Below are 16,604 nucleotides of genomic sequence, written 5' to 3'. Positions count from 1 at the left end.
CTCGCTCCTCTTTTTTCCCCCGGCCCCCACAAATTGGCAGAGTGCGTGAGCTGCGTGAGTGCTAAAAGATTCGGGGGTCAGGGGGCTCCAGCTGCACATGACCCCCTTTCAACAGCTGCACACAACAAACTGCAGTCAGCCCCCGCACCCAACCCCCTTCGAAGTGCAGATAATTTCATTTGAAGTATGGCAAAATACAATTTTTTCCAGCATTCAAGTTTTGCTCTGCGGTGCCCCCATTTTCATTTTCCCCGCCCACCGAGTAATTTGTTGCCGGAGCTCCAATGCTGCGGAGTCCTGCTTCCCATTTTTTGGAGCTCAACACAGCGCAGCAGCTCATTTCCTTTCGGCTAATGATGTGGGTCAATTATGGCAGCCAAAAGCGAGCGAGCTCCTCTCCATTCAGATCTGTCTACTGGAATTAATGGCATTAGTTTTGTGCATTTAGTTTTGATTAGTGGTGGGGTATAGATGGGCTTTTAGACATTTGCATGCTTGGGCCGGGCATTCTGGGTCGAGGATGCTGGTCGAGAAAAACAATTTTGCTGGCTTCGTTCGAAATCAATGCTGCTGCTGATAGCTTTTCCCGGCGTCTGGCATTGAAGGGCTTGTTTTTGACTCCGAGAGGGTTAGTTTGGTAGTGAATAAAACTTTGGCCAGGCCATATCCGTTTTTTGAGTCTTATGGCTGATTTCCTGGCCTGGAAATGGTTATGGCCTACGGAAGAGGCAAAGAGCTCTTCTGGGAGGATTCTTGAGCAGAGGAAGCCATTAATGATTTCCCTCGTTAACCCTTCTTCCTCCGAAGGGCCACTTTTAGTCCCCACATCATCCGTCATTTTGGCTGGCTATCTTCGATGGCATACATTTGCCCTGCCATTTCCCAGCTGCCAATGCGAACGAAAGTATTACCCATTTACCCACTCGGATCAGCTTCACTTTGGCAAATATCTGCACCTCAACCGCATGCACGTTCCGCTCAACTAACCCACCTAGCCACCCTCGCCTGCGACCTATACGTGCATGAAAATCAAATCTCTGTGTTTGTTATTTGCAACTCGTTGTTCACTATTCTTCCCCACCAGCCCCACAAGGGTTTTGTAATATTTTTTAATGTCAACAGACACTTTTTGGTCCCTACGTTTTTTGGCAGCGCGCCCTTCCCACCGCCGCCCCCTTTTCATATTAATGCCGCTTCAATTGTACGCTGATTGGCAATCGAGAATGTGACTTGCATTCGCGAGGAGGTGCGGAGACCCCGCCGTTGGATCCGTGGAGCGGATCCGAAACAAAGCCCGGGCACGGGTGTTTGAATATCGCGGGTGGCTGCTGCACTTATTAAATTAAAAACACACAGCCGCACATCTGCAGGGTATCGGCTGTTCGTATGTACAGTGCACACACCAGAAATACATATCTCCTTTTTTTGCTATTTAACGTGAGCATGCTTCGGCAATTTGATTGTGGCCGAGCAGGCGTATGAAAATCAATTTCACGCTGAAACGCACCAAAAACTTTAATAATATTTGCGTCGCGGCACTTAACAGACAGCAAGGACGGCAAGGACGACGGGTGGGTGGTAGGGGGAGGAGTAGCAGGATGGGCCGAGTGCGAAGACAGACAGAAATTCGCGCAGAGCGGGCGGGTCCTGCAGCCAGGGTGGAGAGGGATGCCCTCACTGTGTTCAATTAAATGTTGTAATAAAAGGGTCACCGCCGATCAATTGCATTTATCCTGTTATGCGAAAGCTAGTCCATTTCGTTAGATCCGGGATCCGTTGGCATTAGACATACCATATGGATAAAGTAATACAAACGTGTTGGTTTGAATTATGTTTATAGAAAACAACAAGCTCCCCGAGGTAGGAAACTTGACGATCTTGACGAGCCTATAAGGATTTTATACCATACAATTAAAGATCATGAACGGGGTAACCACGGCTAGATCTATCCCCTGCCAATGCTCCAGGGCTTTTTAACCCTTTCCCAAAGGGAAACCCAACTCCCATTCCCTGGGCAGCCCGGCCTAGGAATTTATCACCTTGTCGAGGGAGCCTCCGACTCCGCTCGACAGGCCCGGGGCTGCACCGAGGCCGAGTCTCTCAGACACTTGGCATAGTTTTGCGGCCACCGGGCGGCAGGTTCTTGGAGGAGGGGGAGGGGAGAGGCAGGCGGTCTGAGCGGCGGATCCTACACGTAGCCCTAACTTTTGCTTCGAACATAAAGTGCGCGCTAAGAATTTACCGCATAAATTTTGAACAAGTAGCAAAAAGAGGCAGAGGTAAAAGCCAGAAGTTGCAGGTAGACCCGCCGAGGGGCGCGGAGGGGCGAACTTACAAGCCGCACTTTGGCACAGAACTCACAAGACACTCATAACTTTTTATGTTGGTTCGTTGCACACACCCCGAAGAGCCCAAAGAACGAGGTGGAGAGCAGCTCCCAGAAACGCTGCAGCCCGGACCACTGACCAGGGGCCGGGAGCGGAGGGGGAGATGGATCGGAGACCACCCCGAGATGCAGTCGAGTGGTGGCTGCCGGTAGCTCGAGCACTTGGCCAATTCCCTGGCCTGAGCCAGGCAAAATTTTAAGTTTCTCCTCAGCCGCGTCTGGACTTTTTATGGGTTTCACTGCCCTGGCACATAAATACACAAAGAAAAAGTCAAGTGTTTTTTACATTTTACAGGGCAACCAATTTTAATTACTGAAAAACAGGTTAGGGAAGATAAAACCCTAAAGAAACCTTACTTATTTCCACATCTTTGATAACAAACTTTAGCCGCTGTAACTCAATTAGTTTTATTTACTTCTGAATATGAACATTTGACATTTTTCTCCCTGTGCATCCCCCCACCTTCCCCCTGTCGCTGCTCATGTGTTTACAAAGTAATTACGTACCTAAAATTAAATTCATAAGAAGCTGGCAACCAAGAAGGCGGCGAGCATTTAAAAAACATTTCAGTGCCTCCTGGCCAACGACTCCTCCTCTTAGTTTTTTTGGCATAGTTGCTGTTGTGGGTCTGCTACAGTTAATGCACGCTAAAAAGTTTTTCCCGCCACTCGCAGGGCGGTGGCCATGCAGATTAGCGGGGGATATTAGGGCGAGGTATTTAAACGCGGCTTAGGCAGCGAGCCCGAACAAGATGAAGACCCACTTTGGGCGGAAAGTTGTGAACAAGCGGACTTAGCCGGTGCAACAGTGCAAAGTTTAATTGAATCGCGGGGAGCGGGGGTCGGGCCGGTGGTTGTACAGGCGGTATTAAGTGGCATCAATACCGAGTTTTATGGAAATTTAAGAAGGGCTTAGCAGTGTGTCCAAGACAGCGCAGCGACTGGGGGGACACGTAACCTGAGTGGATCTCTCAATCTCGGTAGCTTGAAAACTAATCTGAAAGAAATCCAATCGATTGGAAATTCATTGAGAAATAATTATAATGAAGGTAATCTCTGTAAAAAGGTTGAGAGGTTTCTCAGAGATGGAGAAGCCAAAAAAAATGTGGACACAAGATCGCAGAAAAGCCAAATTCGCTTTAGAAAATTGTATTGAAATTCAAATCAAAACCAAGGCTTTGTAATTTATTAAATCCTTAATAATAGAATATGAAATACACAACCATAAACCTCGCAGAAGCTATCCGCATCAACAAATCAAGGGATACACTAGGAAAAGTTGAATCTATAACCTTTTAAGGGTCCAAGGTCCCTTTCAAACGTTTCAGGAACCATTTGGAATTCAGCAAACGTGGGCTCTTGAGATTTCTTAGAAAACTAGAAACAATACTGTAAGGCACAATGGCGGGCCTTCCTCCGAAAGAAGGCTCCTTCGCCTCGGTGCGCTCGCCATTTCCCCGCTGGATCCTTAAAGTTGCTGGCTTTTCCACGCAGATTTTAAAGAGGCCGCGGCGCAGATTTCGGCTGCCTTGTATCTTTCGCTGCATTGTGGTATCTCGCAGTTGGAAAGCCGCAGAGGGGGCACGTGCCTCCTAACGGAGCTCGGTCGGTACAAATGTGTCTAGGATATGAATAAGGGAACGTATTAATTTTGAATATGTGGAAAATCTCGCACGCCAATGTACGGCCCGCACCAGGAAATGCCGGCAATAATGCCTGCCAAAAGGGGTGGCCGGGGGCGGGCTCCCAGCCCAGGGAAAAGCCCCAACAATGAAGATGCCAAGGCGATACGACAAGTACGTCAAGCTGAGGAGACGAGTGAGGACTCCAGAGTGTGTTGGTGTCTGTATCTGTGTAGGCCTTTTATTGCTATTGTCAAACTATTGTGCTGGTGTATATGTGTATCTGTGCCTGTGTCTGTGCCTGGCGCTCTTTGCCAGCCTCCGCCGCCCCACCCCCCACTTGACAGCCCCTGTAGGCCTCTTCATCGTCTGCTCGAGTTGCTTTTTATGAAACATCAAAATGTCAGTCAATGTCATTAAATGACTTTTATATTACACCTAATACGATGACAAGGCCTCCAGCCTGTCTGCCAGTCCTGCTCTCCCTCCCGCTTGATATCTTTTTGAGTGTATCTTAAAGATTCTAAAATTAGACGATTGTGTGCTAGCCGGCCTGTTTTTGTTGTTCCTCTGGTGCACGACCCAGAGATATTCCCCGATCCGCCTCAGACTGTGCACACATGTGATTGCTTTTTGTCTGCGGTGACAAATCGCGACTGGAAACTGGTTCTCGGCTCCCAGGCCGCCGCTCCTCCAAGTGCTCGCACACCTCCTCGAGAACTCCATGTCGTCTTTGGCGTCGTCTCGTTGACAAAGTCAAACAATTTGTTGAAATAAGTTGGGAATTGAATGAAATTGTCAAAAGCATTTCGCACATTTTATTATTTTTATATTTCTTTCCAGCGCTTTTTCTGTTAGGGCAAAGTTTTTAGCCGATTTTGCAGGGTGTGCGATGGGTATATGAAATAGGTGGGAGCCCATATGCGTACGGAGTAAAACCAACCCACTTCAATTAGAGAAAAAATAAATCATTTGCGATGCGGTGTTTAAAAATGGGCTTCTATGGCATTGAGTATTATGAATTCGTGCTATTAGCCTATTACAAATTCAAACGATGTTCTGGTGATTTCCATTCCGGGCTCACTTAGGAAGTATTACATTAGTCCAATATTCTAATGTAGCCGTCTCCACATCCGCTTCCGTGCCACCATGTTTATTTGTGGCCCGCCCGGAGACTTTTGCATCCCGATTCGACATCTGCGGGGATTTTTGCTGACTTGGCTCTGGCAAAAGTGAAATTTTCCTACTTGGCGCCATTTCCTCCCAGTCTATTCCCTCCCCTTCGTTTTCGCTTTCTTATTTATGCATCATGTGTTCCGGGGACTTTAATAAAGCACAAGCTGAAATTGGTGTCGATGTGTAATGAAAACCATAAAATATTTAATAAAAATATTTACTATGTGTTCCAACATCGTTGGCGTCATAAATTAGTTGTTTTTAGTGTTTTGGACAAAACTTTGAGTTGCGTTCTCAGCCGGAGCTGGGTTTGACTGAGGAACAGGGGGTCGCGGGGAACTCTTTGCGGTCGCCTTGGCTCTATATACACATTTATATGTAGGAATTCGGGGGCGTGAGCTTGATTTATGTTCGAAACTTGATATCACGTTCGTTCAAGCGGATTTTTTCCTACTCATCTAGCATCTTTCTGCTCCTCCATCTCATTTTCCGACTCTATGTGTGGTTTATTTTTATGTAAAGCGCATAAAGAAAAGTTTTTTAGAGTCCACACATAAACTGATTTTTATTTATGGCATTAGCAATGGGCTTGGGACGGCACTCCGGAGTCCGGACTGTGAATGCGAATGGGACCGAGAACGGGGAAATCGAGACGTCATGACATGATGAAATGGGAGCACTTCCCGCCCATTAATCGTGGGGACTGGTAGCGATGAGCCCATCACGCCTTTTAATTATGCCAGCTCTTTAGCTAATAGTCTTAGTAACGCAGCTGGAGCAGGGGTCGGTTTAAACTTGTCGGTAATATGAGGGCCATCAGTTGGCCGGAGGGGGTGGATATCTCCGAACTTGGTTGAGAATCTGCATTTCAATGGGAGTCCATAAGGCATTGAAATCTGACTTTTATGTTGATCTATTAATAAAGCGGGGATCGCATCTAAGCCAGATGAAACCATAACAAAGAGATATTCCCCGGACAAAGTGTAGTTTATGGGGAGACTCGATGGAGAAGTCACAACATTGTGGTCGGGGCAAGATCCGCTTTTTGTGGATCCATTCTGAGGGTATATGAATACATTTCATGTTGCTCGGAAATGAACCCATTTGTCTTTTATTAGGGAAGAGCTCTCCTGGAGAAAGTTTTTCGTCTGCGATCTTTAGACAAGATTAATAGTTATTCCTCGACTTAAATTCTTAAAGAACCTATCCCCGAGATCTTAGTGCCGACTAGTCCGGGCTGAAGGAGCAGTTGGTTTCAATTTGCCTTCGTCCATTTTAGTCCACGGCTCCTTTATCCTTTCCCTCGTTTTTTCCGCCTCCGCAGTGACTCCTTGCTGGCCACAGCCATTTTTTATGGCCCTCGCTCTCTCTTGCAGCTCCTTTTTCCCAGAACCTCTAGATTTCTTTTAATGAAAAATTTGTTACAGCGTTTTATATAACAAACAAAATGCAGGCAGAGCTCGGCAATAACAGCAACTTTGTATCCAGCCCCCGCCCCCCCTTCACTCACTCACTGACTCGTTGGCTCCTCTTCATTACTGACTTTCATTTGCTTTTTGGCTTGGCTGGGGTTGATTATTTTTAACTGGCAAACAGCTAATTAAGTATGGAGTAGCATTGTTGTTGTTCCTGTAGCCGGGCTGTTCTTCTTTTTTCCAGCCAGCTTGTTCATTTTGTTAAAAACGTCACGGCAGAGGCGCCTTTGTTGCCGGGAAAACAGAGGGGAAGGTGCAACTAAGTGCGTTTCATGGGGGCTGAGACTGGCAATGGCAAACAAAGTTGCAATAAATGACGGAAAATGCACAAAGGTGGCCCGAGCACTGCGAGAAAAGAGGGTGCGAAACGAGCGTAGTCGGAGCCCCCGGCTCGCCCGCTTTCGCTCAGTGCAGCTGCTGCTGCTGGTTAACTTGGTTTGACGTAGTTATGTCGTTTATAATAAAAACGTCGCTGCGACTCAACGCGACTTTAATGGCTGTTTGGATGCCTCCCAGTGCCCTCCATCGCCTGCGCCTTCCTGCTGAAGGATCCCGGGCATCCTTTGCCTGCATCTTTTCAAATCAAATGAGTGTGTGCAGGCAGTAACGGCGGAGCAGAACAAAACAGGGGAAACTCTGCTGCTGCTCATTGAAGTCTCCTCCTTTGCTTTCTTTTTGGCCCGCTCACTCTTTCATCCTGTGGCTTGGGCCACTCCAGCTGCGACTGCCTGCATGTAAGTGGCCCCAGGATCCTCATTCTGCTGCTCCTGCACGGGAAAAAATAAAAGCCAGTTTCGACATTGACTTCTGAGATCGAAAATTTGCCTAGATTTCGACAACAGGTTTCACGTAGCCAACAAGCGATCGAAGTGGGTTATGGAACTAGAACTAGTTGCGAGTCATAGCTTCGCAAGAGCGAATTAGTAGTCAGCAAACCTTCTTTAATATTTACCAGCAGATACATTAGAGCAAAGAGTGGGTTCTTATTTCAGTATTAATGAAAACTCCTCTGCTTTAGACAGTCGAGTTCATACCATATTTCTATTGCAAATACCAAGTCGATCTATTTAGTCATGGGAAAATGGACGTCTTAGGAGCACTTAAAGTTAGTTTAGTCATACTATTCACTGGCCTTCGGCTGAGATGATGCAAAAGCCGTGGTCTCAGAAAATGAATTTCAAAACAGAGAAGTAACATCCAGTTTGGATTATTCTGTGTACCCATAGCTCTCTTTTTTACGGTTTTTGCTGGTGCTGCAGTTGCCGCTGTGCGTTTGCTTGTGCTGCTGTGTATATGGCATATAACTACATTTAGCATTATATCGACATCTGTTCGGCAGAAAGTCATCAAAAGTACTAAAAAGCAAAACAAAGTTGCCCTCGTCCTGGCAGGGCAAGTCCAAAAGGAACGGGAGAAACGAGCAGGAGCGAGGAAAACTTTTGCCAACTCCAAGTTGGGAGCTGCTCTGAAGTGGAGCATCTCTCCGCGTTCCTTTTTTTCCTTTTGCCCGTTTTGTGTTCTTATTTCCTACTCTCCGTTGCAGCGCAGTACAAAAGTCAAGAGATTTACTAAATAATGATGTAGAACTTATTTGCGATTGGCAAATGTGAGTAAACATCAGGGAATTTACGCAGGCGAAGCATGTTTCGGAGACTTTTTCACTGGGGGAGCGTTTCCGGCAGAATTCGCTGATTAGAGGTTCCCGAGAAGTCGAGTGATCCATTAGCAGATCAATGTGGGTCAATAATTCGAGATGCTAATGTGGTTTTGAAGTGAGCCCAACCAGTGAGTCAGATGGGGAGTTCAGCTCTTTTGATTTTTGGCCTGTTGCGTTACCTGTTTTTCGGCGCAGTGCCTCCTTTATTTTCACCGAACAAAGGTTTTCGGATTGTGTGGAAATCCATTCAGCTGGAAATTCGAAATTGAATGCATTTTTGTTGCGTTTTTCCAGCAGTTCCTTACCTGTTTGGCTCGCTGCATACTGGCATTCGTTACATTTTGTGAATCTGGTATAGTATTGTAGTGTGACGGGAAATTTTTGTTTGCATCTCCGTCGCGTTGACATTTCTTTTGGCCCGCTCTCCCGCATTGAGCCAGTAATGAGACAGACAAGACCGACTAAATGCACTTGCCACATGCCTCCCCCTCGCCGGCCCTCTTGGTGAATTGAGACTTACTTATGCAACAAACAAGGCCAAATGCCTGATGGCGGAGATCGCTGATGGCTGATGTTGCTCTCGTTGCTGCTGCCGCTGATGATTATGACAATATTTGCATTGCCGCTGCTTGTGCATACATATTTTTACAACCGGAAGTTGACTTTATGCATTTTGCCACTGTTTACACACTATTCAAAAATTATTGCGCAACACTTTTTATGAACTCGGTCGCTGCTTCGTTTTGTTTGCTTTCAGTTGTGTATTTAAGTTGCGGCCGTGGTTCTGCCTTTGACAAGTCTCCTCCACACAAAAAACCCATTTTAATCGATTGTGTAATGCCTGCAAACATCAACAGGCAAATAATAATATATTGAGATACAGTTTTTGCCCACGCTAATTTATTTATCCTTTTCGTTACAGGTTCGTAAACCGCACACTCGAATGATAATGCACATTAAAGGAGTGAGTTTTTAACCATTGAATACATTATTATGCATACACACGGCGCTGCCGAGCTAATGCATCTCCATTTGCTCGATCGTCCACTGAATTATGACAGCTTATCTGAGCCACCCCATCTCGGTCTTTAGGCCATTTACTAATTCCATTTGCTACCACCTTGACCCTAAAACGGACTGGCTTTTCATTAATATTCCATCGGCGGCTGATATGTAGATGGGTAGTTCTTATCGGGTCTACAACATACCCACGGGGCGGTGACTCAGCCGAATGAAAGGAGCCAGGGATGCACTGGCTGGCGGGGGGAGACAGAGTCGGTCCTAACTTGGCTAATGGCCGCTCTTTAACCATTTTATTGTAGCACTTTGCTTATCACTGGTTCCTCAGAAGTTTGCCCTCCGCGGCGCTGTGTGTGGCTCGCATTTAACCCTTGCGCAACCTGCATCCATATAATGCCCCATTAAAGGCTACACGGCTGAAAACTGGTTCGAATCATTCGAGTCCACCCATATTGTGCGCCAATTTTTATTCGGGGGCGGGCGGGCCACACTGTCAAATAAAACTAGAGGCCTCTAAAATAGCTTTTAAAGTCATAAAATTCCACGACTCTCAAGCCGGACCATAAAAATTAACGACGGGTGCGTGGGGTCGGGAAAGGAGAACTAGCAAATGTTTGTTTTGCTTTCATTGTTTTGTTTGCCTTTCCCTGGTTGGGCCCTTTTTTAATAGAATTTCGCTTAATTTGAGTCCGACCAGGGCGGGGGTATGAAAACTTTTACGCTCTTTCCTTTTTTCCAACTCTTTTAATTAAATGGTTATTGGACAGGGGCTGCCGGGCGGGGGCAATGTCAATAGCCGGCGAAAGCGTAAAGCGTATTAATGATGAATATTTATGTGCGGCCAGAACGGAAACGAGGGAAGAGCGGCATAAATTAGGCGAAAGTGTGGTCGCAGGGTTGGTCGATTGATTCGAGCGGCTACCGATGGCGATAACTTGTGGGATGAAGGCACTTCGGGGTTAGATAGGGATAATTATGCGCCAGCGCGCGAGGGTTAAGGCCGCGCTGAGTGGATTTCTCGATCGGCCGATAGCGCGGGAAATGCTTCCCCTTTCTTTCCTGGTAAAGGGGTGCTCAGTCACCGATTATTATCTTGGATATTGTTCTCCCTTCGTCGCTGACTTATGACGGCTAAAATTCCTTGACACTTTTCCCCACTAACGATGTAACCAGTACACCGAAGGGCTCTCACATGGATATGCTGTACGCAGAAATCCTTCGGATTTGGCTGGTGGCAAAACCTGCGTTAGTTCCGCTCGCCACACGTTGCACGTCAAACAAATTGTCTCCTGCGACTTGCCCCCTCCCCTATGATTTACTTCCGCTCGGAGGACGCCACCGCCACCGCCACTGCCACAGTAATCCTGCAGCTCAGTCGAAATGTCGCTGGCAATCTAAGAAAGAGGAAAGATGCCAGCGACAGTGGTGGGGTCGCTGGGCTGCGAAGGGTGGCGGGGCTCCTCCGCTGGTGGAGCAGCAGATGCTGCTGTCGCTCAACTACCCGCCCCACCGAACCACCGACCCACCGCCCCACTATCTCCCGCCCCTGCAAGGCTTTGTCACATTCAAGATGCTGGGGAAGAAATTCAAGTAAATTGATTTTTTCTATGCTCTTGGCTTTGACTACTGGGACTGTCAGTTGGAAAACGCTTCGTCTTCGCTCCACTCCATTCCATCCACTGCTCCCCCTTTCGGAGCCCCTGCGATTTTTGCTTTTGGCGCGTAATCGACTTCATGCTTTTGCTTTTAATGGTATTTTTCCTGTGGTTCAAACTAATATCCATAATGCATAAATATTGAAACCCTACGACCTACCACCCAGTCCGGCCAGTACCCTTCTGAACCTCCAATCACTGAGCTGCCCCGGCATTTTTGCCTGCAAAGTGCTCCTTTCCCTTCTTGGGATCCAACTCGAAGTCACTGGTCGTCGTCTTGGCCCTTCACACACATATACATCATTTTTTCCGGTATATACTTTGGTGCGCCGGTTCGCTTTTATCATCATCATCATCAGTCGGTGAGTTTTCTCGCTTTTATAAAATTTATGCGCAAAAATCCCTACTACGTCTGCAATTTATTGCATTTTCGTAAGTCGAGCGATTTGAAAAATGCCACCGGCATCAAAAGCGAAGAAAATAAAAACAACGAGGGAAACAAATAACATTTTTGCTGATTTTAATGTTTTGTCAATGTCCCAGCCCTCGCTTTGACCCTTCGCCTGCCGGAGGCTTTGTTTTTGTTATTGCTGTTGATTTGTTAATAAACAATTTTTATGTCCTGCCGGCCATCGGCATATAAAAGCTCACACGAACGAAAACAATTTTTATGACTGTGGGGTAGGCTTACGAGAAAATACCCTGTTAAGGTTCTTAGAGGCTAAGCCTTTTGTTGAAAAATCGTCGGGCCTTTGAGTTTTTTTTTTTAATTTGGCTTTGAAAACGTACAAAATTGTTCAAAACATTTCCTATAATCTAATAAATAATTTTAAAAATATAATTTATAATAATAATAGGTATTGGGGAATATTGGGGACTGCTTTTCGACCTTTAGCTCGACCTTAGCTCTGAGAGACCAGGGTCGCTTAAGGTCTTCTTTAGGTCACTTCCATAGTAAAGGCTCCACGCCGCTCGTTTTTTCCACCTTACTATCTGGACAACTTTTGGCCCGACTTTTGCCGACTGTGGGGACAACAGATGTTGCTCGCCGGTTTCCCTTTTTAGTTGCTGATGCCGGAACATGTGGCACCTTGAGATGGAGGAATTGAGGCTGACTTGAGGCTGAGCCCGGAGCTTTCTTATTCGGCTGCTGGCTCTTAACTGACGGCCATATATCTTGCCACGCTCGCTGGTCTCCGTCTGAGGCTCGGTCTTAGACCATTTCTTATACTAGTCACAGTTCTATAATTTCTCGATTTATTCTCGGCAGCGACAGCCTGTGTTTTGTCCTTGCTGTCCTTGCCCCGGCTCTGCCGCTGTCTTTCTCAGCTGCCAGAGACAATCCAAACATTATTCAAAGTCAAACTTCATTCGCACTCACACTCACACATGCGTAGAGGCAAATTTTTAACCACATTATTTATTTACTGTTCGCCCTGTCTAGGCACCTTCCCCCAGTAACCCAAACCCCTGTATGCAAATGCGCTGCACACTTCTGTTCTCGCTGTTGTTATTTAGATTGTTTTTTCTGCCGCTGTCGGTTTTTCTGCTTTATTTTAGTATTTGAATCAGCCACAATTTATCAGGGCCATAACAAAAGGCGCCGAGATGGCTGCCAAAAACCGAAATCAAAAACCAAAAACTGCACCCCGGACTTCTCCCCTCGGCCTGATCCTAGATTTTTATTATAACGTGACACATTTTCTAACTCGACAAATACTCATTTTGCCGTGGCACACAGAAAATATAAATTTCATGCTCTGAATATGTTTGAATGAAAAATCATGAAAAATTGCATAGCATAAGGGAGTGATGGGGGAAAATGATTGGCCATAAACAAAGGAAACTGAGAAATGAGGTCATGTACAGGTTTGAGCTGCTGAAGGATGATCCATCTTAAAAGACCACTAACGTAAGAAACAACAGTCCAAGCAGAGAAAACAAATCGTAAATAATTAAAATGAATTTTATTAATTTATTGAACGATGGAAGGCGAAAGCTGCAAATTAAAGCTCGTTCACGGTAAGGGCTCACCTTTTGTCAAAAATATTACTCGTATTTATTTTAATGGGAAAAGACAGACAACTATAATGAAGTTGAAGTAGGGAATGCCACATTTAGAAGGCCTTCAGTACTTCTCCTTTGCTTATTTTGTTTGTGAACCAGAAAACCCCTTATATATCTGAAGCATCCCCCGAAATCAACAACATCTAAATCTGGCTTATTGGCTACATTGTTGTTCCACCATATTTTATGCGTGTTTATCATTTATACGCTTTTTGAGTCCGTTTTTACTCTCACAGAAACTGACAGAGAACCACACACTGACACAACAAAAACAAGGGCGAACAAAGGTCTATAAATTAAATAAATTGTAAAATATGACTGCAAAGGGTTGCCGGGGCTGGAGGGGCATTGCATGAGCGCCGAGGGGACGCTCCTCGTTATTTTATTAAATTAAATATTTCCCTGCAATAAAGATTATCAGTTGGCAAAAGGCAGGGATGATAAAGCAAATAGACAAATAGACTAGGCGACGACTCACTGACTCCTCAAACAGAGCCGGGGGTGTCCTGGATAATGTTTGAGGGGGCGAAAAGACGACAAGGGGGAAGGGCACAGAGTACAGCGTACATCGTACAGCATCACACACTCTTACACGAGCGTTAACATTGTAAGCAGACCATATAAATGTAAATGAACTTTCCTGATGCCGTTTCCGCTTTCTCCCAGTCTGCATAGCATTTCCTGTCACACACACAGGCGCAGCTAGGCAGCCATTTTTTGGTGATGCACGATTCACATGCCGCCCACTGCGCACACAGCCTCGCCACTTTGCATGTGACTCTTATTCAGTTCCGTTTTTATTTGCTCAAACAATATTCGACATAGTAATTTTATGCTTCGACTGCGGAACACATAAAATTATCTTTTGAATAAATAAAGATAAGAGCAAGACACACACAATCGCAGTGGTGTACACGCCGGCAGAATGGGCGCACATTACGTACATTGACATAGACATAGAGTAAATGCTCACATTTTAATGTTTTATTCAAAAGGAAACATTCGGAGACGAAGATGCAAATTAAAATATCATTCAATGCTGGCAATTTAATGTATTATTTTTGATAAATGAATACGGTACTGCCAGCAGCAGAGAAATGCTTTCCCATTAACATATGCATGACGGTGTGTGCGCCCGGTCGCAGTTGCCCAAATCCTTAGAGCCTGGTTAGAGACACCTACACAGATAAATCTTGTGTCTCACGCTTGGCCAAATATCCTTCCACCTCTGCACAGTTCTTTGTTACATCTCGTATTTAAATTTCGGATTTGTATTATTTCTGCCCAAATATTTTTGCACTTTTCAAGCTTTGCTTGCGGATTAGGCCGTTGCTGGAAAATGAAAATGAAAATGTTGTGTGGCCCTGGCTAAATGGTTTTCCAGTCCTTTGTTTGCGTTTTCCTGTTTTATTGCACACAATACCAGGCCCATGTTTATGCTCGGATTTTGGACCATATTAATCGGCTTAATTGAAAGTGGTTGAAAGGGTTTTCCCACACTGTGGCGCACTTGTCCCCCATAATCAATAAGAATATTTTACGGGTTCCTCGAGCGTGTTCCCATTCCCAGTGGAGTGGCCAAAGCTTGGAGTTTATACTTTTGTCAGTCATTAAAAGTTTTCCTGCACGTTCGTCAAGCCGTGTCCGTAAATCGGTCGGGTTCAGTAGGGTGAAGTGGCCAGCCCCCTAACATTTCGTAGTCACATTAATTAAAATTTCATGCAACCCTCTCCAGCGATCGGCCACTTGCCTCCGTCTGGTCACTGAAAATGTCGGATGTCATGTGAATCGGCGTTAGGCCTGTTACCCTCTATCCCACACGATTGTATAAATATATATATATCGATGGCCATTTTTGTATCGCTTCGTGGTCGGACGGCCAATTCGATTATTTTTCATTTTTCACCTTTCTCGTTTAAACTTTCACATGTCGCGTGTAGTTGTAGTTGCCCTCGCTTGTTGTTGGAAATTCCATGTAAATTAATTAAACTCGCTGGCCGTGCCACAAAAAAAGACAACAAATTGCCAGGAGCATCTGGGATAAGCCCGACCCGCCTCGCCTCGGTTTTGGTTTGGATGTGTGTGGGTAGAGCCTCCACGGCGTAAAAATTATATATTGCATGTCAAAGGGCAGACAATGTGCCCGCAGGGGTCAGGGGCGGCAGGACGGGCAGTGGGCGGTGGTCGGAGGATTGTGGCATGAGGGTGCCACTTAATATTTTTTCATATGCCACAAATCGACCGCACGGCGATCGGAGGCCGCCGCTGGACTCCGCCAAAGGCACGGAGGATACGCACAGGTGCGCGACAACAATTAACGAAAATTTATTCAGTTTACGCATCTCCCCATGCCGCTCAGTGCACCACCCAGATATTTATGGAGTTATTCCGAGTTTTTTAAAATAATAAATTAAATTTTTATATGAAGCGCTCACTGCTCTTTCCCCAGCCCACTGTTAATACAAATAAATTAATCAGCGCAGTTTGCAAATTGCTCCAATTGCCAACCAAGTTTCTCATTTCGATTTTAATTTTAATTAACAATTACCATTCCATATTCCACACCATTCCGAAAAGCCGCCATTTCTCTTTTTTAGCAATACATTTTAAGCGGTTTCCTATAAATTATATTGCCCAGTCGGTTAGGGTCAGACAGGCGAATCTGTTTCCATTGTTGGGGCTGGGTTATATGGTCGCTCTCTGCGGATAATCTGCGGTCGTTGCGAACATTCCACAGGCCACATTCCACAGCGTAGGCCCCGAAAAGTAGGGAAATTTCCGCTGGAATGGGGCCAAATTATCAGTCGGTCATAACTTATTGAAAATTATGATAATTGCTCAATTGCTTAATTGAATATGCATCAGGAAATATCCCACTTGAGTGGGCGTCCCCGGGAGGGGCCTTGAGAAAGGGCTAAACTTTCGTTCACTGGGCCGCCTCGTCCGCGTTCCACTTGCCTCGTTCCGGAAGTCACCACCCCCTGCGCCACTTCTTGCAGTTGGCAAAACCAACTGACCAGGCCTAGACACGCCAAATGCTCATTCAGCTCCCAGCCTTCTCGCCGTCATACTCCGGTTTTATTATTGATTAAAAGTGTGCAAACGTTTTCGCAGCAATTTCGTTTTTAAAACCACTTTTCGATTTCGATGGGAGGCGATGGGTGGAGACTGGCGAGGATTTTAAGTTTGTTTTTTGCATGGACATCACGTATTCAATCAATTGCAACGACGACTATGATTCCAGGGAAGGAGGTGGAGTTGTGCAGTGCCGAACTGCGCTTATTTCGGTTGACCCATTTTGCCAATTGGCCAAAACTGTCTGCAACGTTCTCGAATGCATCTTTTGAGGCCATTTCCCCGCATCGTCAAAGCAGGCGAGGGCCTGGCCAAAAATTAAGATACGAGAGCTGGGCAGGCCAGTACAGAGTGCAGCAGGGCGGCGGGGCTGAGCAGGGAATAAAAGAGAAGAGCAGGGGCGGACCGGGCCAAAAGCTGCAGCTGATTGCAGATTGGTTTAGACAGGAATCCACACACACGCGGCCATGG

General features: G+C 45.9%; 1 protein-coding gene across 2 annotated transcripts in view; it reads left to right on the top strand.

Moving 5' to 3' along the window:
* LOC108030805 (MOXD1 homolog 2) overlaps nt 1-16,604 on the top strand; it is a 111,202-nt gene that overhangs the window by 18,564 nt on the left and 76,034 nt on the right. The window contains exon 2 of one of the 2 annotated variants that reach the window (XM_017103900.3): nt 9,239-9,280. The exons of the other annotated variant lie outside the window; for it this stretch is intronic. The gene's annotated coding sequence lies outside the window, so the exon portion shown is untranslated. The remainder of the gene's footprint in view (nt 1-9,238; nt 9,281-16,604) is intronic. 2 annotated transcript variants of the gene reach the window in all.

The sequence above is a fragment of the Drosophila biarmipes genome, chromosome 3L (assembly GCF_025231255.1).
Source record: "Drosophila biarmipes strain raj3 chromosome 3L, RU_DBia_V1.1, whole genome shotgun sequence".
Classification (NCBI taxonomy): domain Eukaryota; kingdom Metazoa; phylum Arthropoda; class Insecta; order Diptera; family Drosophilidae; genus Drosophila; species Drosophila biarmipes.
This window is presented reverse-complemented; position numbering and strand designations above follow the sequence as displayed.